General features: G+C 46.5%; 1 protein-coding gene across 15 annotated transcripts in view; it reads right to left on the bottom strand.

Moving 5' to 3' along the window:
• LOC1273326 (dipeptidase 1) overlaps positions 1 to 22655 on the bottom strand; it is a 127285-nt gene that overhangs the window by 93038 nt on the left and 11592 nt on the right. For 9 of the 15 annotated variants that reach the window (XM_061644819.1, XM_061644820.1, XM_061644822.1 and 6 more), the window contains exon 2: positions 10892 to 11057. The exons of the other annotated variants lie outside the window; for them this stretch is intronic. The gene's annotated coding sequence lies outside the window, so the exon portion shown is untranslated. The remainder of the gene's footprint in view (positions 1 to 10891; positions 11058 to 22655) is intronic. 15 annotated transcript variants of the gene reach the window in all.

The raw sequence follows: 22655 nt of genomic DNA, 5'->3' as shown, positions 1-22655 counted from the left end.
GAGGCAAAACCCCTCTTTACCCACTTACATGCGCTTGAAATGCTGCTCCCGCCGGTTATACCCCTGAAATCCCCCAAAATGGCTCATCTCAGCTGATGATAAGATGCATACGCTTTCAATTCCACCGTCCCCCTCATACCGCTTCGCACGGGGCGCAAGCAGAATGGCAAGCGCTTGAACTTTCCGACATGCTGCTTATGCACCAGGGCCAACATTTAGCTGTGCAGCGATGCAGGGCCATGCTAGCCGAGTTGGAGTTTGCGATGTGTTGGAACTATTCTAGTTATTACATTTAAAACTGCTGCCCCCTTCTGCCCGGGCAAGACCGGTCTGCTCGCATCCGAACGGACGGTGGTGCAAAAATGTTGCAGGGAAAAAAATGTGGAAAGGAATCGAGCGGGCTATCGTGCAGGTAAATGTCTTTGAATGCTTGCGCTGTGGCCCTGCAGGAATTGAGCATTTGCGAAAGTGCAAAACAAACGTATGGAATGCATGGTAAAGGCAAACGTGTAAAGAGCAGTTTTCGGTTCAGTGTTGTAATGTTATTTTGCAGTGCTTGTTGGTTTACTTGGTGCACAAATTAAACCGTTACAGGTGAGCTTTGCTCGTTTGCAGTAAAAGTGTGGTGTTTGTGTCGAGAGCTGTTTTTGCTGGGAAAAGTTCGTAACGAGACTGCAAGAAAAAGATATCGTTTTACGGTCGACTCAAAAGTTCACTTCAAGCTGTGTAATGAAATGTTTTACTTTGCTGATATGTTTTCTATGTAACAAAAACAAGGAAAACACCCATTCTGTATGCAAAAGTAATTGAATTCTGCACCCCAAAGCTTTCCTTTTTACATAATGTTTTATTGACAACAGAATCCTGTTTCTGAATTGAATGCTGCTCATGAAAAATAAAGGATAAATATTGATACAAGAGTCATCCGATCAAAACACACCTCGAAAAGAGGCTTAAAGTATTCATGACACCACTCCTTCTAGTTTCGTAGCTTTTTCTATTTATGCATAAAGAAAAAAAAATCACAGATAGACATATACACGCACAGGCAGCAATATCACATACCAAAGCATCTGTTCTCGGAGCCGGATTGACATAGAAAAAACAGCAACCCCCAACGCAACACTCCGTCACGAATGGAAACGCAAAACCACCGAACGGTGGCAACACTTTAACTCGGTAAAGCAAACGGTACGAGCTCGCTGTTTCGCCGTCACTTCTGTTGTGCGTTGTGCGGCTTAGTTCAATAGTAAACAAAATAGAGCAAAAAAAAGCAATGGCGACGAGTGCACAGGTTTACCTCTGTAGCTCGTGCGTGCTCGTGCTGGATGGAGGCGCCTGGTACGTTGTAGGCGCACTGGTGAAACGGAAAGCGTCACGCAGGTGATGGCTTTCGCAGTTTGAAATAAGCTAGCAGTGATAAATATAGAAACTGCTTTTTGATAAATGAATTAGTAATACGCTTACCTTCTACGAATTTCAACTTGCGAGCGTATATTTTTTTCATTATTTTTATTCATTGAATTTGACTGTAGTTCAAGAAAATGTAAAACAACCGTTATTACCTTACTCAGCACAAATTGGAAAGCGATTTGTTTGCTTTTTTTCACCATGTCCCGGTAGTGTGGATAAGGTAAAACTGGTAAAACATAAAAAAAAACCACATACATCAGCTAAAGCCAGGTAAGCGATACAGATCGAAGCAAATTCCCTGAAAACGGGCTACGGTTTTAGTGCATTTGATTAACATTTCAACACATTTCGTACAAGCTTTTCAATTTGGGTTCAAAAGGTTCGAACCCGGTGGGATGGGATGTGTTCGGTGAGCATTTTGTTTTATCGAATCTAAATGGTTTTCCTGGTTTCAACGAACTGCCAGAAAGCTGATAAGGTACAGGCAAACGGGCAGTGTAAGGAAAGCAGCACTTACTCCTTTATTTTTTCAATCCGTAATAGTAATGGTTTTATTGATTTTTTTTTTCGAAACCAAAACACACTATGAAAAGAGTTCTAGGAATGACCCAGTAAAGGGTGAAATTTAATGCAATTTTGTTTCATTTTAAGAAATGTGTTTCAGCATTAGTATTGACTGTACATTTTTGTATAGGGTCCCTCTTTCTACAGTGGTCATGGCCTTGGCCAGTCGGCCTTCATCTTACAGTTTATCAAGCTGGTAGTTCTTCATGCGCCACCGTATGCTCGAACACATAGTCAAATATGGTCCGAAAGAAGTGTCGCTCAAACACGTCCAGAGCGTTAGCATCTTTCACTGGGCAGGTTCAAATTTCGTGTCCATAGAGGTTCACCAAGCACATCGATGAACAAGAATCTTGGACCATCCAAAGATAAAACCTACTCAACTTATTAACCTAGTAATGACCACGTTCAACCTTGCTACCGGGAACTGAATAACCGTCTACGTTTAATATCAACTTATTAAAAGGCATATTTTATTCTCGCAAACGATATATATTGCCGTAAAGTGATTATTTTTTTCTGTGAAAAAATTCACTTTGAAGTTAATATTCTCGCTTTCATTCGAAATCATTCTAGATTATGCTTGATGATTTGAAAGGGCTGGTATAAAGGTAGATTTTTCTGAGAAAGTATATAAGAGCTATTTTTTTACTTTCACAAGCATATTGTTCACTGAAACATAATGACATATGGAAGCTGAACAGGCAGTATTAAATTTAATTTTTCCTAGGTCAGAATTGACAACAAATTTGAACGACGATAATCAACCCGGTTCGTTTGAATTCATTTCCCAGCCAATCCTGACAACCACACAAAAATTTATAATTTAAAAAAAAACGCACAACACAAGATGAATACATTCCATCTATCAACCCGCTCCGATCAGCTCGTTTTGCAACGGATCCTTCGTTCGTAGCTCTGCCAGCTGCTTGGATGGAAAGTGGCTGGGTTTTGTTGTTGTTGTTGTTGCTGTTGCCTTTGTCCCCACGAAAGCGATCTTCATTAGTGTTTGCGGTGCCATGAACGACAAAAAGCTTACCTCCCATTACTAGCCTAGCCGTACTCATAAATCACTCCCTTGTTTGTCCAGCCCGTGCAGGGCGGGAAAGGGTCGTCAATCCCGAGTTTTGGGTGGGGTGCCGAGTGAGGCGGATGGTGCGTCAAATAAAACCGACAACCAGTCCGATGCGGGACACTCGAGTAAGTAATTTGGTGTGCATATTTTAGCATAAATTAATCGAAATCGCCCACGTACGCGACACGGTAGCTGGAAGGTAGGATGGGCCGGGTGGCAGTGCGCGAACGACGGAATAATGAAGATTAATATCATCCGCCCGGTGTGGGACAGTGTGCAAACGCAAAACAAAAACAGCACACGGATCAGCTCAGCTCAAGGGTGTTTTTTTGTTGAAAAGGGGTATACCGTTTTGCCAAAGATGAGATGGTTGCCCCTTACCGGAAGGAAAGTGGGGCACATTTTTAAGATTTCGTAGGTGGTGCCTCATCGAGCGTACCCCCGCGTGATTATACACATCCTTGAAGACGTTTAAAACAACCGGCGGCTGAAAGCATCCTTTCTTTGAGATGAAAAATCCGCCCCAGGGTGGCGAGTTCATGCACGTGCCATGGCTGACTGATGAATATTAATCAGTGTGTGGTGTGGCCTGAGGAATCTTGAGGCTGCAATCGTTAGGCCACCACTGCTATAGGCTCCCTCAGCCCCGCCAGCATCATTACACAATGAATCGCAGCTAATTTCAATTGGTCCCTCGAGGAGCTTCACAGTTAATTGTGCGCTCACAGCTCTCAGCCGGTGGGAAAATCTGGGCTTGGGAAAAATAACTCCCACCCCATCCCTCCACGCGGTGCACAAACATCCGCAGGGAGGATAAAAGTCCCCCGCGAATTCATTGCCAGAGCATCGAACGGTGGTTGGCATTTGTTAATCTGATGCCACTTCAGATCACTCAGGCCGCCCGCAAAAGCTCACCCAACTGTGCAACGAACGGAGTGACGGGCTGGTGAAGGTCTCTTCACCGGCGTCAAATCAAACGATACAGCCCCTATCCTGTCGTGAGACAATTTATCTTGCCAAAAGCCGCTTCCCTTCACCGACATTCACCCTGCAAAAGCTTGGGCCCGTTTGCCTGCCGAACCCTATCGGGTGCCCAGTGGAATGGAAATGATTACATTTATTCTTTCCATTTGATGCGACCCGTTTTGCGCTCGTTCTATTTGCACTGATTATATCTATTCTCTGGCTGCCATCGACTGCCAGAATGCCAGGGCACGGAAGGCAAAGGCCAAGGCGAGCGATCGATTAGCAGGGATCGGTCGGATAGCTGGGCTAGAACAGGGGCAGCCGTGTGGCTGGCAAGTGAAAATGTTTTCAAATTGATAACTCAATCCACACGGCAGTCGGGCCACCAGCACCAACCACCGAGCCCTGTCAATGAGTGGCACCGAGCCGCTCAGCAAAACCGAAGGAACGGAAATGTAGAAATCTATCTCTGCCCCAGATTGATCCGTGGCCCGATCTCGTGGGCGCGTGCCTCCCCCCGGGTCGAACAAAGTAGAATCCCGCCGGGAACGAAACACCCGTGGGTGACGAGAAAGCGCTAAGACACGGCTCAGCCTTTCACAGGCCACCAAACGGAGCGGTACGATGAGGGGGCTCTTGTATTACTCGCTAAAGCTCCACCAAGGGGGGCCGCTTTGGTGAAGAGGAAGCGCTGTGAAATGAACACACACACACAAAGACACAGAATCCGAAACAAAGCAACACTAACGATGACACACGACGCTCCAAAGACAATGAAATAAACCATGGGATTTCTTTCCTTTCCCTCTCTCTCTCTACAATCTCGCTCGATCGGCTGGGATGGAGGTATCGTTCGAGCAGACCCCGGGAAAGGACATGCTGGTTCTGTCCCTGCTGGGCATTGGTGCAAAGCTGCTTTCTGTGTGGGCTTTAGCCCTCAACGTTGAAGGCGGACCGCGGTGTGTTGAAATGGTTTTGAAAAGAACCTTTCCCGGTTTACCGGATTCCATTGGCAAAATGGTGAAGAAGAGGGGGTGAGGCGGTTGGTTTCGAAAGGATTTCGTGTCCATTATTTACTTGCTTTTTTCTTTTCGAAAATGGTGCAAAAGCAATATTCTACGAGCGGCATCGCTTCGAAAGCTGTGCCAAGGATTTGGTAGAGAACGTTCTCTAGCGATGGTTTGGCATCGAGCCGGAGCTTCTAGTGAGCGAATTATGGAGATGAATGTGACGAGCGGGTTTTTTGTGGGAAAGAAAGGAGAGCAGCCAAAAAAAAAAAAAAACAAAAACAAGCACGGATGATGGGTCGAGAGTGCAAAGATTTATGATTTGCCAACTGTGGTTTAATTCTATCACAGGCAAAGGAGAAACGCTTTTTCATCCACTTTTTCGCTCCGCACTCGATGCAAAGTCATTCGTGATCGCAACGGTTCGAGTCTTGGGAACGGTTTGGAAAGGGGTAGAAGGGGAAGGAAGCTTTCAGCAGTGCAAATTCATACTTTTGTAAGCACACAGAGCCCAGACGGATTATGGAGCCTGTGCGCGCTAGCAGCGTATTAATTGACTAGAAATACATTCCCAATCGGGCAAAAGACAAACACAGCTCTTGGGTGGTCAAATTACTCGACAGTAAGGGTTTGATTTGTATTGTAATGTATCGAGAGAATTGAGGAATGTTGTTTTTTTATGCATGCCAATGTATATTTCTCCATTATTATACGCTTGTTTTTAATGCAAAAAGGGAAGCCAATGAAAAAAAAACAGGGAGAAATAAAAACAAGCATCGATTCGCTGTGAATTGTAAATTTGTTTTGCGACAATATTATCGCATTTATTATTCATAGCTTCGCTGGAATGGGGCGGAGGGATGGAGGTTTTTTGTTTTGTTTGCATAGATTATGTTGTTTCCTCCCTCTCCTCTACCCTTTCTGTCCTTAGTTTACAATTCCGGGCCATTAATTAACGCAGAAAAGGACGACCGTCCGCCATTCGGCAGGTTCATGTCGGCCGGAATTACCAATTCCATCCAGCGCTCCACCGATGCTGCAGCACGGATCGTTGCAGCGGTGTAGTACCGTCCGTTTGCTGTAACCCTAGCGAAAGGAAGCATAAAAGCGTGGAATCGATTGTTTGTGTTGGTGCGGCAATTCATCCGACTGAAAAGCGATGGAACGGTTTCTTTGGTTAGATTCATTCCACTGCAAAAGATACCCACTCATAACACAAACGCGAGTAGGATAAATGAGACTAGTTTTTGGTGGATGGTTTGTTTTTCTTCCTGCGCTTGTTCGTGGAAACCCATTTCCGGTTTGCAGCGCTAGCACACTGGCACGAGCTTCCATGCCCTCACAGACCCATCGGTGGGGGCGGCTATTTAAAAAGTGGTAATGAGCAGGAATAAGTGCGCAAATATTATAATGAGGTAATATTTGTACTCGAGTGCTACATTCGGCTGCTTTCGTGGGAGCTGCTGCCTGCGTGGGACCCCTTTTTCGAGTGCTTTCTGCACGATACTTGTACAAACGACCGCACTCTCCGTGCCCGGAACTTCAACAATCGTCCTGCCAGCACTGCGTCATGAATACTAAGTGAGCATTTTTGGCTGACGTGAGCACGGCCGTCGCGTGCTGCAGGGTTGAGTCGTACCCGGATTCGTGGCCAGCCCGTTAGGGCCAACCGAAGGAGCTTAGCCGCCCGTAATCCTGCAGTAGCAGAGCGATATTTTAGCGTTATTTTATCCCGCCCCGGGCAAAGCTCGGCCGCAGATTAGCCGCTGTACCCTGCCGTCAATAGTGGGGAGGGGTGGAATTGTGGAGGTGTTAAGAGTGTGGCTTATGATTATCAAACTTGTAAGTTGATTTTAATTGTCCGTTCGTTGTAGCGTAGACAGAAGCAGTTGCTTTCTAATCCTTTGCGCTCACTGCAACGCTAAGCTCAGGTTGTCTCGTTCCACTTGAGTTCAGCTGTGGCGGCTAGGTTTAAATAGTGTTTGTCGGTGTTTTGAAAAGCATTATTTTGTCAACACTGAAATTGAAACACGAAAACACAGGGATAAGGCGGTTTGCAATACATTAAATAGGCGAAGGAGGAGAAGAAAAAGAAACAAATGCATCAACCGTCTTCGGGCAAGCGATTCGGTTGGCGTAATGCGGTGATATTATTACCACAGAAAACGTGCTCCATGTGTTTGCTCTTCGTAAATCGATTGCCACCGCGCAAACCTAGGCCCAAGGGCCATAACAAAAATAATAATAAAAAAAAGAAAAACAAACTCAGCCCGTCGTAAACCGCCGATGTATGATGTTTGAAAAGTGTTTCGCTACTTCTTTTTCGATCGCTTTTGAAGTGCCGCTAGAAGTGTGCTGCTAGACATAGGCAGCGCGGCAGTGGAGGAGAGTGCAAGTTTGGGGAAGGAAAACACCACACTCACTAACACGCCCTTCAACAGCACATACACACGAACAAACAGACACGCACAACAACATCGTGGTGCGATCATGCTTTCCCTCTCTTGTCCCTTCTTCCTCTCCAAAAATATTGGCTCTGTTCGTTGCAAGTGTGCAAGTGTGAGGTTTGGTGCTGTTTTTCCGTCCATCGCCATCAGACAGGAACTGGCATGAAAGCGGCGGCGTACCGGGTGAATGTGATAGCTTGAATTTCCGGGCTCCATTTTCGCTGCTTGTGGCCTCCGCTCTCTCTCTCTCTCTCTCTCTCTCTCTTTCTCTCTCTCTCCCTTTATATATCTCTGCTTCTCTCTCTCTTTCTCTCTTAAACACACACGAACATACACAAAGCTCACAACTGCTCCCCTAAGCTACGACAAGAAGTCGGTATGGCTGACTGAGCTTTTTCTCCACAACGCGTCTGGCGTATGATTTCAATCGGAATGTATGCACGTGTATGTATTTGCCGGTGTATGTGTGTGTGTGTGTGTTTGGTTTTTGTCCCCGAAAAACGGGAAGGAATCTTGCAATCATAACATTCCATTGAAATTTATAGAAATACTTTCCGCCTTGACATAATTCCGGATCGACGGATGGCGGCACCGTCGCACCGCTCGGGAGAATTTCGGCGACTTTGCGATACGTTTTGATGGCGGTGGGAGATGCGATGCGTTCAAGCTTACCGTCTGGCGCGTTGTTTGAAGCGGTACAGAATTACCGCCGTCGTCATTCGGAGAAGTGCAGTGTGTCATAGGTCCGGTTGGTTTGCATTTGTGAATGTGGTTGTTTCAATTGCGATTTAATGTAGTGCCACCGGTTTCACGTGAAAATTAAGAGAAATTCATGCAAAATAGGTTGGATGCCTTTGAAGCACGCAATAGTTATAGTGGGATCCATTGCTTTGTAGTGCTGTTAAATTACTCCTGTGAACCATTAGTGTGTGGGGAGTGCGATCATGCGTCAATAAAAAAAACACATTTCTGAATCTGTTCAAGCGTTGCAATGAAACGTGTTGAATAAACAGCCATGTTATTTATTAAATTATAAAAAAAATAGTTTTTTTATAATAATTCCAAAGCAAAGTACGTCCAAAACCGTTTCAATAACTCGACTAACAAACCAGCCAGCCTAAGCTTAACTCAACAGCTACGGAGGAAGGTTTTGTGGGGTGATGTTTTTTCGTTCAACACCTCGCTGGCTCGGTAATGGTGTGCCATGTTCGGTGGCTGGAGTGTCTGGTGCCCGGAACTCGACATTACAGACCCAGAACCGCTTGAGAGAGGCATAAAAATGAGCACTTCATATTCATTTCATTACACACTCTTTTTTATTACACCCTCAATCTTGCCCTCGATTCTCACCACCGCCCCGGCGTGCCGGAAATGAATGCTATAATGGCGTCGAGTATGAGAGAGATAGATATAGTGTGTATGTGTTCGAAGGAACTGTGCCCCATTCCCCTTTCACGCGGGTACCGTAAATGGCCCCCACTTTGCACTCCGTTACGGGAGGAAGCGCACTGTCTACCTTTGCTAGATCATCCATATTTCTCCCGGTGAGATGGAATATGTTTTTATACAGAAAATAACAACCACACACACACATCACACACACACACACATATATACGGTATCCACACCTGAACCGGAAGCAAGCGAAGGCAAAGTGAAGGGATTTATTTATGTGCATCAAAGTGGAGTAAAAATCTCGGTCCTCCCATGACAGGTCGGGCGGGCGAGCGAAAAAATTTGCCTTCACCGACCAACACCCTCTACGCACACGGGCTAGAGCGTGTATGCGCGGGGCACATTTCAGGTGGCGGGGGAAATACTTCCTGCACCACTCACCGGTACGATTTATGCTGCAACTTACATAATACATCATCATGATAATTGTGGCTCGAGTGGCACAGCGGCAACCGTGGCCCTGCCGCGTAACGTCGAGAAGAAAACCATGCAAAGTGGGATACTTTTAATGCAAAGAACTGCCGGTGTGCCGGAATCGCGATGCTGCACTGTGGCCCACCATCGGTCGGGATGAAAAGGGGTTGAATAATGAATGTAGCCCAGGAGAGTGTAAGCGGGAAACCTTGCCGCGGCGGTATGATAAAGGCGACTCGCTTAAAAATCTCTTCATGCATGCACAAATCCCTGTAAATGAAAAGCCGCACGAATGGAATGCCAACATATATTTATGACGCGCTGCGCCCGATATGCGTTGATGAGTGTGTGAGCGAGCGTACGTGTGCTCGCAGAAAGCGAACGTCTGTGAAGAGTTTTTAGCGCACGTTAAAGAGGCAAAAATAATGAAAATATACATTAGCCGGAATTTAATGTTTGCATGGAAAATCCAACGTAGCTTATTGGACGGTTTACTATCTGACATAAGAAAGTGATCTCCTCACTTGCACGTAATCTCCGAAAGCATTGAACCAATTAAAATCTCACCCTCTCATCAGGAAGCTCCGTTTTGGCAAAACTTTTAAATTTATCCTTGCCATGCTCAGCTCCACCTAGGCAGCGTGCTGACATTAACAAATTAATCATATCATCGCGTATCGTGTCTGCCGCTGACATCCAATTTCCGGCACGTGTGATACAGCTTCGGGATCAAACAGATTGATTTCTTTCGATTTTTTTCTTCTTTTTTTTATGCTGCTTCCCTTCAGCTCAACACTAAAGTGCTCGCCAACGACTTTTAAACGGATATTGAACGATTCCCATTTTGCTGATTGCTTTCGCCCGCCCCAAAGTCTGCACGGAGCGGCACGGCGTGTGTGCGTGTGTGTGTCTGCGTCGATGTGGTAGAGGAAAAACTGACTGAAAAATCATAAGTCGAACAGTATGTGGGTACGTTGTTTTGCTTTGCCTTTTGTGTAGCAAAGCACAGCGAACCCAGCACCCAACACACGCCCCACTGCTTGCTTTCTTGCTTCCCACTCGACAAGGGCTTTGAACGCAATTGTTTTTCTTGCGAGCAAGTTTTGCTCCCTCATCCAGCGCAGCATGCAGCGAAGGGTGCCGGTGGTAGAGTGACACAAAAGGCAACAAAATCAATTGATGTTTTCCAATTTAGTCACTCGAGCAATCGTCCTCGGGATGCAAAGTTCTGGTGGCGAGAGTTTTGTGTGTGTGAAATATTAGTTTTCCATCAGCTGGCTTTTTGCACCGCTACAAGGGAACGCGTACAGATCGATCGATTGAGCGTTGGGTGGGTTTGTTGGGATGGAGTTTTCCTCCGCTTACTTACACTCACCTCACGGTGCCCTGCATAAAGATACGCTTATGCCATCCCGGTCCCTACCCGATGGGACGCAACTTCCTGGCCAACTTTTCGAACCCGTCGCTTCAAATGCCACCCTTTCCGCACTGAAGCAAGGAACTTCATCGCCTCACATGAACCTTTTGTGCATTGCTTTCACCCAACTTACCGTGTTCTGTTTGTTCAGCGGTGCTTGTGCTACAGCGCCGAAGATGCTCCCGGGGTCGAGCTGTAGCTGTAGCCTTTATGTTTCACCTCGTCTTCCGGCTTTGCCTTTATGATGTTGCTTTTTATGCTAAAGAAACTTCATGCAGGGCCAATTTCCCCTGGCGGTGCTAAATAAAGGAGAAAAGGAAAGGGAAGGAAAATTGAAATTATGATAAATTCATTTAAGCGATCTCCATTCTGCTGGCGATGAAAGTGATGGATGAAAAGGCGGCCAAATTTATGACTTCCGGATTAAAGATGGCACCCCAGTGCAGCCTTACTCGGCAGCCCCGGCCGAATGTTGTAAGGAGTGCCGATCGTTTAAGTGACGGTGTGGGAATTTCAGCACCATACAGACCGCTTCGGCAGACGGCAATAACGTGTCTCGCCATGCTTGTCCCCGTGGGGCAAGTGCTCGTTCGATCAATGGAAAGAATTAAATTTAATCAGCAGTCACGCCAATTCACTCTCTGCATTGGTGCCCCGTGTGAGTGCTGATGGTGTTATGCTTTAGCTGCGCTGCCTCCGCCATTTTACCTTTCGGTTTTTTTTTTCATGAGCAACGATTGGAATCGTGGTACCACCATTCGGAGAAGTGCGAAAGTGTAACGCGAAACAAATGTTGCCAATGACATGGAGCACCACAAATCGACAAACGCGCTGCATGACGGATCTCAAATAAGCGCCCGACGCGAATGATGGATCAATACACTAAGGCGAAGGGCTGAACAGGCACCAACCTCAGCAACACACCAGCAAGGCACCCACTTTTATGTGTTCTTCCATTGACGCTTTCGGCTTTTGGCCCCATAAATCGTTCACGCTACAGGCGCCCTTGCTATCGCGTCGAATCCTATGATCCACTGCTTCTTCATTTTTCAGCCCCATTCGCACCCTCCCTGTTTGCTGATTATAAAAGAGAAAATGTGCATGATTTTTTCGCAGCTGCAATGTCCGTACAGCATACGCCCAAACACAGAATCCAATAAACGGATTGCTTTCATGCCGAAAAGTTTTCGAATTTGCCAGCCCTCGCCGAGCGAATGCTCGCAATGTGTGTGCACAAGGAGGATTTTGTTTATTTGCATTTCAATCTAGGAAAAGTTCAAACACTTACACGCATGATGATTAAAATCCGAAAAGGGTGAATGTGGGGTCAACATTTTTGGGGCTTTAAAATTGAATTCAATTAAAATTGTTTCGTTGTTTTCCCGGGTTGTATATCGAGTTACTTCATCGCAAAAAAAATGGTCCAAAATTCACTTTGATGGTTGAAATGAATTTCAACCACTGCATGCGCATGAAAGCATGTGCATTTTATAACCACGGTTTGGTGCTCACTCACAAACACGCGCCCAACTCGCACTCTGTCAATATTAAAATAGCTGTTTTTCTCGTTACGATCATGTCGGGCTAAGCAAAAAGCATAATCGACCGTAAAATATGTTTTGAAGCAACACAGCGACGGATTGAAAAGCGTTGCACCGTTCCGGCCACGCCACTCACACACTCTCCCGCACGTGTGAACTGTTTGCCCACTCGTGATCCGCACTTATTCGACACCATCGTTTTGCTTTTCCACCCATTTTTTTTTTCGGGGGGCCTTTTCAAAAGCTCCATTCAACCGCTGCTTGGCTCATATCTGCTACTGCCAACTGCTTTTGCATAAAACTGTTTTGTGTCGGTGCCGGTTACTCCCTTTGCAACAGTGTAGAACGGGAAAAACGACGTTGCAACTTGCAGGCACCAAATCAAACAGAACGGTGAAATGAAAAATAACATACTACTCTGTCATACACACACACACAGACACGTACCGTGAGCGACACACGACGTGTATGAAATACGCTTGCAGCCGTACCGAAAGCTTCCAGAAGGCAGTGTGTGCGGATAGCTTGCCCGTAAAAGCATCTGCCTTGCGTTCGGGAGAGCCAGCGCAGGAGCCTATTTTTCACGCGCAAATGCTCGTAAAATTGGCTGCCGATTGGAAATCGGTGAAGTAAATCTGGCCATATTCTTCAGTCCCGTTGGGCGCGAAACGGAGGAAAACGAAAGCGCGCGCGCTCGCCATTCGTGTGATCCGATGTTTCCGATAAGGACCGAGCAGGTTTGCCATCGACCAACAATAAACCGATCAGTAGTATGATCCGTCGTGTGAAGTGCCCGGGAGAAGAAAAGCACATTTTTTTCCAATTGATGTGAAGGATGTGGGTAGACCAAATAGAAGGCGAAAAGAGAGAAAAAAAACCCTCCGAACGAAACTATTCCGTCGTTTTGCCTCAAAAAGCATTCCGCACACGAAAAAGGCACAAAGGCAAACAGAGCAATCCCATAATCCGTGCACCTAAGGTGAAGAAGCATCGTCATTTCGGTTGCCGCTCCCTACCCAACACGGTACAGATAGTGGTGTAGTTGCCGCTGGAAGTAGTTATTATTGATTGCGGAAAAGTTATTGCCACGCCGGTTAAACGACTGTGCGGCGAGAGTGACGGGTTTGGTCCGTTCTTTTGTATCCGCCCCGCGGGGGCATCGATTGGCATCGTTTGCTTTGCCGACGCAACTTTTGCTGGTGGCGGTTGGCCTTTCGGTTTCACCGCTTCTACCCGCTGCTGCCGGTGGGGGCGCTTTTATCACACATCGCGGTAAAGCCTACGCCACCGATCCGGGGTTCGATCGATCGTATAAAGCTCGTAAATAAATATCGTCAATAGAGCGTTCGTCGCCAACATCGAGGTACGAGCAGGGGAGTGTAGTGAGTGTTTTCGTGGTTTCGTTTTTATTCTTCCTTTTTTTTTGGTTGCTGTTGTTGGTGTGGTTCTTGCCGGAGTCAAGCGTTCGATCGAGCCGATGCGCACCAGGAGCCCCGGAAGGTGATGGGAAAATCGATGTATCAAATCATCATCGTTGCCTTTCCCTTATCGTAAGCGCAAAACGCTTCGAGCAGCCGCCAGATGGAACGCGACCAAGATCAATCAATCGATAGCGCTTGGTTGTTTTTTTGCTCCCCCCCCATTCTGGAAAGTTCTATTTCGGGTGAAACATTATAAAAAAAACTCAAACTCACACACACACACCTACAGCCATAAAACGTACAATGACTTCAAGCTGTTGGCGAAATGTGTTTTCCGCGCTTTGGCAGCAGCTAGGCTACTTCTAGGTTCCAAACGGCTGTCTTTCTGTTGCCTACCTTGACATTACCGCCATTAATCGAGTCGCAGAGAAAGGCAAAAGAGTAGCCAAGGCCCCACTCAAGCAACGTTACCAGCGAAGCGGAAAAGCGAAAAACTCCACTTTATTTTACCTCGGCACCATGTCACACACCCATACACTCACACACACACACCAGGTGATAAATGGGAAGGAATTAAAGGCTCCGCTCGGTATCACGGGGAGGCCCTAAAGTCACAGGTGTCGGACGTCCCGCCGGTTGGGCGGGCGAAAGTTTGCGCACTTGACGTTTTACTTTTTGATGGGATGTTTGGTTCGCGGGCCTGCGCAGGGTGGTGACCGGATATTCAAAAGTGGCCACAGCCGACCATGGTTTCAGCGCCGGCATTAACAGGTTTTACGGTCGTTCACGGCCGAGGTGGACGCCGGGAACGGCGTGGTAGCCAACACCTGCATGTCTTTGTGTGTGTGTGCGGCTGAAACGGGAAAGGGCTCCAGCTGGGTTACAAGTTGCTGGAAATGACAGCATATTTTCCTATTTTCCAACGTTTTGAACGGAAGCAAACGATGAGGCTTACGGTTCGTCTTCGTACGAGAAGCTACGATCGTGGGATTTTTCTCTTAAAAGTGGATTGAACTGAAAGCGTAGTTTGTCACTTTGATCCCGCTGATTAATGTGATTGGATTGGATAAGGCTTGTGAAAGAGGTGTATAGCAGAATTCATTCTATAATTTGCCCATTTGTCTATTTTCTTGTGTTCAGAAAAGCTTCTTTTGCTATCGTATTGTAATTAATGGATTTTTCGACACCATTTGCATAACTTTAGGCGTTTGACAATAATCGTCAGTATGCGAATTTTGTGTCAGTTGATTATATTATTGTTATTGCTACAATAACAATCATCTAAAATTATATTTTATTAAACACAAAAACTGCTTCTAGTCTAGGAAAGGGTAAAATTTCATTTGAACCCAAACCTCTAAACTATAACATCCATTAAATCAGATGTACAGTACAATTATGCATTTAATGTAAAGTGTCTTTAAAATAGTATTTATTTACGCAAAACATGAACTTAACGTAACAAAGCGGAACTTAGTGTTTGCTTCCTAATTAATTGCTTTAAAATTCTCATGGTTTTTTACCACCCGGATCGTTCTTTCGCAATAAAAATAACTAAATTAACATGATGCAGCCCTGGCGTATGCGCTGGAAGTAATTAAATTTACGGTGCAGCGGTGCATAAAGATACTCCAGCTAAAGATCTCTTTAAGCATGATGATTATAATTGTTATTGCGCAGCCCACTTTTTTGCTCCTTCTCGCGAGAGACGGAACCTTCCCTACAGGCGGTGGATTATTCTTCTACACGGATCGCTTGCTTTTTTGTTCTGATTTCACCCTTCACTTGCTGCGGACATATTTTCTCGCTCGTGCTTTTGTTCTAGGCACGGTGGGGGCAAATTCATAACTACAAAAAGAAAAGAAAAATCGCTCCCTCGAGAGCTAAAAGTCTGTTTTTCTCGTGGCATTATTTTTTTTTATTTTTTGTATAACGACCATCACAGTAAAGACTGCGTTAAAATTTAAGATCCGATTTTAGCTACCTTTCACCGGTGCTTGGTTTGCCGCTAACTGTAATGAACGAAAAGAACAAGCTCGGCGAACGGTTCGCGCTTCTTTTATGGCGTGGGCTGGACAGGGCGAGGGTGCCGTGTCGCGGTTTACCCATAGAAATAGCATCATTCCGCGCAAGAGCAGAAATCCGGCCAGCTCAACGGATTTGTATGCATGAGCGGTTGAGATCACCTAGCGAAGGATAATTTATGATCCACGGCGCTGCTCCTTCCTCCCTGCGCGGCTGGCGCACCGTCAGCAGTGAATTGAGATGGAAAAGCAATGCCGCAGGGCACTTGCAGCAAGAAGGAAAAAAACAACCTTCAGCAAAACATTGTTTGTGTGATTCGTTGGAACCGCGGGGACAACGACAGCAGCATCAGCAGCAGCAACAACAACAAAATCCATATGCCTCAAAGCGCGAACAAACAAACGCGTGGCACGCGTGCGATCCCACATCTCAACAGCTTCACTCCCTCCGGTTACGATGTCAGTAAGGATGTGATAAATGACGGAAGCTTTGTTTACATCTGATCCTAAGCCGCGCGAATTGTCTCTATGCCGTGCTATCGCGATGCGACGACCGTTTGAATGCGGACCTTCCCGCTTCCGTCACAAAAGAAGACGTTTCTCCTTATCGCCCGATAAGGCTTTTATTTGAAGTCAGCGACCTGAAGGGGGAGGGGGAGGGTTGTGAGGAGGGATGGTACATATCCGGGGAAGTGAGCTCGTGAGCGACACTTGAACTCGGTAGGGCTTTTTGTGAGTGTGTATGCGCGCAAATATATTGTTCCACTCTAACAAAGGGTCTCACGTCACATTAAAGGCTTGCCGGAAGAATGGGTATTTGTCGGGCAGTATGGCGGACGAACGGTGGAGACGTTGCAATCTCGCTCCGTATGAAGTGCTCCATGACGCTGTACTAGGTTATTCCTGGTAAAAATGATGGAAATAATGTGTAGAGCTAGAAGAAGGAACTATCAGCAAGGAACTAAGAATGAGTTGAACCTTTCGATTGTCCAAGCGTTTGGGTTTGTGATGTTATAAGCTCATTAAAATGACTACAAACCTGTAGTACGAAAAGTTACTAGCAATTCAAAACCTATAAAAATATACAAAAAAGGTTCATTGAGCGCCTTTCGTTAAACATATTTTAGTGTCCATCAGCCTCAACTACAAAGAAGCACTTAAGCTAATGGTAATAGTTAGCTTAAAAGAAGTTGTGATATAATTTCGACAGTTACTCTTTAAATTCCCTGTTGGTACAGCATCCATATCATTCAAAATCTCTTAACCTTAACGAAAAGGGCATCGTCTTCTGACCTTCAAAAATAATGGTTATTACAGTTATCATCAGCCTACACTCAGGTACAGTGTGGGTACTCTTCCGTTGCTAGCAGAAGCCAAACAAACTATCTCGCCTTAAACAAAACAAAAGCAAAACAGAACAAAAAACATCAAATCTTCACCATTGCCAACACACGAAAAACACGACTGAAGCTAAGCACGGTATATAAAATCACCACCAACATTAGCAAACAACCTGAGAACTGTGCTTGGCAGCCGGGATTGAGTCGACAAACGAAAACGTCCGCAGTTGGAATCACAATTTCGATCCGTGGGAGAAGCGAAATGAAAAACACACACACACATACACAAAGCCAAAGTCGTACCCGCCGGCAGTGGTGTACATTCCGGCTGCTTGCAGAAATTATTCCAACTTCAATGTTACCGGAGCGAAACTCCATTGCGAAACGAAAGCAAAATGACCTAATTTTCAAAACCCAGCTTTCGCGTGTGGCCGCTTCCACCGTGCCAGCCCAGCGGCCACGGTATGGTGGCAACGGGCTGGCAAGGGAACCACCGTCATGCCAATTCCTGAGGTGGTCATTTTTCGGTCCTCTACCACCGACTGGCTGGATGTCCTTTTTGTGGGAATGGTTTTTGCGGAATTTCAACATGAAGAAAACGGACAAGCAGCAGCAGCGGCGGCAAAATTTTTTTCGTCCTTCGCTCGTGGCACAAAAACAGTGGGAAAAGAAAATCCTTACCAATGCATTTGTGCCGAGTGCCACGCACCGGTGGACACGGCGATGTGCACATACTCACACACACACACATACACGTGCGATCCCAGCGAGAGTCGGTTTAATGCGCCAGTCTCCAATTTTATGGTACTCATTGGGAGGACTTTTTTTGTTGGTACTTCTCAGTCTAGTCCTCGGCACACTAACTTTTCTGGTTCATGTCGCTGTGTGGTTTTTTGTGCAGCATTCCAAGAAGAAAAAAGACAAGATCTTGGAGAGCCTGCAAGATCGCAACATTCGGAATTCAGTCTTGTCCCTTCTTGTCCTTGGGTGCTTTCAACACAGATCGTCAACACAGTTAAAGATTTCGGGGAAGATGAAGGCAAACAGACACAAAAAAACAGCACAAGAAAAGGTTTGCTTGGCAGGAACAAATCTATTCCCGCATGCTTGCATCGGCAGTGCCAAACAATGCGACCAACTGGTGTAAGGCGGTTTACCGGTTTACCGAACGACACTTGAATATTGTATGAGCTTTTTGTGTGCAGTTTTGGTTCACTGTGTGCCCGGAACACTGCAGCCCGACCGACCGGGTGCAGCAGGAGAAGCATCCCAATTGTGATAATGCAGTGATTTTATGACGTCGCCCGGGTAGCATCATGTCAGCAGCACCGGGAGAGACATTTCAGCTACCAATTTTTTTTACCTATTGCTCCATTTTCTTTGTTTTTTTAGAGGGTTTCATTTTTTTCCTCTCTTTCCCAAATGCTCAATTCCGCTGGATTACATTAGAATCTAATTTACTGGCAGCTCTTTGCTTGTGCAAAAACACGTGACGATCCCGGTTGTTGACACTGGTTTGGTGTTGGTCCGTTTCTGCTCAACCACAATCCTTCCAGACGTTGTACAACACGCTAAATCCCGCCGCTAATTCCCCTAGCGCTAATTATGTGCGGCCATAATGGTGCCCGTTCGCACCAAACTGACTCAGCATCTTTCAACGCTCACTTTTGCTTCTTCCCTTCATAGCATACCGTTTTCCGTACCAAAAATTGGTACAGTTCACCTGAAATTTTGCAACTCATTAAAACCGGGTTCCACCCTTTTCGCGTACGGAGGCTTTCGCCGGAGAGACAGGTTAAAGTGGATCAACAATCTGGTACCATCGTTTTGGTGGGCTAAATGAAGCAATACAAACGACCTGATTTACGTTGGTACAAGAAACAAGACAAAGGGGAGCGTATTGTTTCGATTAGCAGCCAACACAACCCTACGACAACCCATAATGGCATTCCCAAGGACGTCCGTGCGACCAGAGCAGACGTAAACGAAAACAGCAAAATCGGACACTACCCCAGGCGCTACAGCAACTAGATGCGCATTTGTTTCCTTCTTCAACGGGGGACAAATACTCCCCACGAGTTGTCCACAGCTCCAGGGAGGCAAGCACGTTTTTTTTTTTTTGTTTGTCGCCGCCTTTGCCATTTCGCGCACAACAATCCTCGAACCACCGTCGTTGCGCCGTCTTGCGCAAATGGGCATCGTTGTCGATAGTGTCTGTGTTACAGCAGCCGTGAGCAGTTGCGTGAAGCGGCAAAGTTTTGCCCGTCTTAAGTTGTGCATAAATCTGTTCCAACTGCTCAGCTGCTTCGGTTCTGTGCGCTTCCGAACCTTCGTGTTCGTGTTGGGCAAACTCGCTGCCAAGAGAGCGAACCGGACCACCGGCCGGATTATGCTTCATTTTGTTGATATTCATTTGCGTTTTTCCACTACTACCTACACTGGCAGTCGGCTGTATGCGTTTTCCGCACCAAAACCTTGTGTGCTTTGTGTGTTTGCTTTGCACGGTTGGTTCCTTTTTGTTTTTTTTTTTTTTTTTTTGCTACATCTTCCACCGTGCAACTGTGTGGCGCATAAATTTTGAAATCTTTGCCAACAACAGTGTGCCAACTCGCTGTTTTTTTTACTCTCTTTTTTTTGTTTTCTGCTTCGATTATGGCAACTGGCAACAGGCTGCAAAAATATCACTCACACATACATACAGCAACATATAGTTACAAAAAGCTTTTCCCATTTTCCAGGGAGCATGCTTGGGAATGATGTTTCGTCTCGTTTTCCATTTATGGTGCTTTATAAATTATGCATTTGTTTTAAGTTAGGCAAACGACGTTCATACACTAGTTTAATAGAGTCACAGACGAAAGTTTCGTTCTTTTTAGGCAAAAATATGCTTCTCCAACTGCTCTATTCCACCTCGGAGCAATTCGTAGTCAACATGATGTGGCTCGCTTATTTAAAATCCCCTTTCCTCATTGATTATTGCATCGCAATATCTTGAGTACACCAGCAACACAGCACCAGTTAATTAATCCATGAGAGTTAAATTGTGCCAATAGATTAAACGAACCATTATCAACTCACTTATCATCTCAATTCCGATGAAAAGTCATGCTTGCCCACATCGGTCCTATTAAGCACGATACAATAATGTAACGTGCGCTGTGTTTACAGCAAACGCTAACAATTTACTTTGTTCACCGAGCCATCCGTATTGACTTTAGCGCATAATTGCTGCAGCTATCGACTCCATTCCAAGCAAAAGCCCGTCCCGTGCGTTCAAAAGCTATAGACTATGGTTTGCCGTAGCTGCTCCTTCCTTCTATCAGCTCGAGAAAATCCATTCGAGCGCATCTAAATTCATTGCATTTAAATAAACAGCATTCACAGCAGCAGCAGCAGCAACCGTCAGCAAATATTCATTGTTATTTCGTTTCGATAGCGACCGTTTGTTCGATTGGAAAATCACTGCATGGCAATATATCCAACGCTCCTCCACACCACGCCCCAGGGCTGGCACCGACTCACCAAAGATGAGCCGGAAAGCTTCTAGAAAGGAACTAATTTTCATCGAGTACCATGAGGGCCGTCGTCGTCGTCGTCGTAACGGGGTCGTTCGATGATGCTGTGGATTATGATGATCCTACGCCGCACCACCGGAGCCGAAGATAAACTTTTGCGTTTTGCTCAGCGCGTGGCGCGCGTTGGTAGGCAGCAGCGACAACGACCACTAGCCGCCCTGTCTCGCTTCCCCGCTACGATGAAAATTGATTTCGAGTAATTTTCTATTCCCATTCATTGGATAAAACGGGATTGTTCGGCACGATTCTGCCGCTGCGTCGTCCCACGGTAAAGCTGGCAATCTGCTGGGTTAGATTTCTGTGCGGAGCCACTTGGGCGGATGTCTGTAAGATCTTAACGCCTGGGGGAGTTGAGAGCTTTGCCGCACTCACAGACACAAACACACACACACGCACGCACGCCCAACTCCAATAGCTCCCGGGTACGAATGAATACCGAATGAGCGTCTCGTACATACGTTCGCACCTTATTGCTTCCGATTGCTCCCCCGAAGTGGCAACCGAACTTCAGCCCCGCAGCCTACCGTTGCCCGGCCTTCTCGCTCACCGGAAGCTCGAAATTCCACGTGCTTCCGTTTTATTTTTATTACATTTGAGAGTGGCATTTTTCCTTCCCCTGTGTGTCTGTTGAAACCCTTTTTTCTTTGGCGTTCCGTATGAGAGAGATAGAGTGCTGGCGGCCAATCGACATCATGCACACAACGTTTTGGGGTGGGGTTGGGTTGCAACTAAGTTCGACACAAAAAAGTCCGGCTCCTGGTGAAAAATAAAACAGGTGAAAATAAACACGCTCCCTTACCACCCGCCTTTGCTCCCACGGCATGGCGCTCGATTATATGTTTTCGTTTCGAAATTCGTACCGGCTTGCAGGTGGAGCATACCGCTGGAACACACACACACACTCAAAACCCGGTCGGCACAGGGAGGGAGGGCAAATATTTATGTAGCTGAGGTGTGCATTGGGTTAACCCGACCGCACACGAGCGAAAAGGGGGGGAAAACTCCTCCCAAAACCCGGCCCAAAACCAGTGTTAGTATGACAGCGCGACAGCGGACAGAGACACAACTAAGCAACAGCACAGCTTTGCTTCATAGATAGTTGGAAAACTAGTTGAAATAGAAGGAAGGAGGAAGGTTCAACACACACGCGCAACAACAAACCCCCCAAAAAAAAAGTTCCAACAACACAACCCACCTAAACCGCAACATGGACTGTCAACCACGGAACCGGGGCCACTGGTCAACCGTGAACCGCATGCCTCTCGCCTTTCCCCCCAGCACACTCTCCGCACGACACACGGTACGATAAAATTGGACCGGCTGGAAAACCAGAAACGAGCGCACCCGAAAAGGTGCTTTGTATTTTCCACCCAGGTCCGGTCCGGGTCATCTCCCCGGACAGTGTCGACCCTCGCAACCCAAACACACCGAGGCAACGGTGGCAGTGAAATCGGTGTGTTTACGATGTTCAATTTCTTCCCGTTGGCCGGCGGCCACTTTTCATACGGTGGAAGGTATGCAACTGATAAGCGTCCGCTATTGTTTCCTCTCCTCGGCCTGCCAAGCGCCAAGGTTGGTCGCGGGAACGATCGTTTGGGGAATTTATGCGCTCCCGTTTTTCTCTTCGGTGGGGGGAACTCCTGCAGCTCCTTCGACCACAAAGACCCGAACACAATGGCTTCGAACAAGGCAGGGCCCGGGGGAAAACTCGCCCAAGGTCCGGTTCTCACAATTGGACCCATCAAAGACATTGACAGGAAATTAGCGGGAGCCGGAAATTGCCCTGCCTTGGGCTGAAGTGCTCATTTTGATGGAGGAGGTTAGAGGAAGGGAGAAAGAGACAGTGTGTGTGTGTGAGTAGAGGAAAGTTTGTGTTGATGCAGCTGCCTGCGGCAAGTCACAGCCGGTAGACAGTAAACATGGGCCGGTTTAATTGATCCTGAACCGGCGCAGTTCGAGCAGTGACGTGTCTGACTGTGACACTAAACCTGAACGA

Source organism: Anopheles gambiae, chromosome 2 (genome assembly GCF_943734735.2).
Source record: "Anopheles gambiae chromosome 2, idAnoGambNW_F1_1, whole genome shotgun sequence".
Classification (NCBI taxonomy): domain Eukaryota; kingdom Metazoa; phylum Arthropoda; class Insecta; order Diptera; family Culicidae; genus Anopheles; species Anopheles gambiae.
This window is presented reverse-complemented; position numbering and strand designations above follow the sequence as displayed.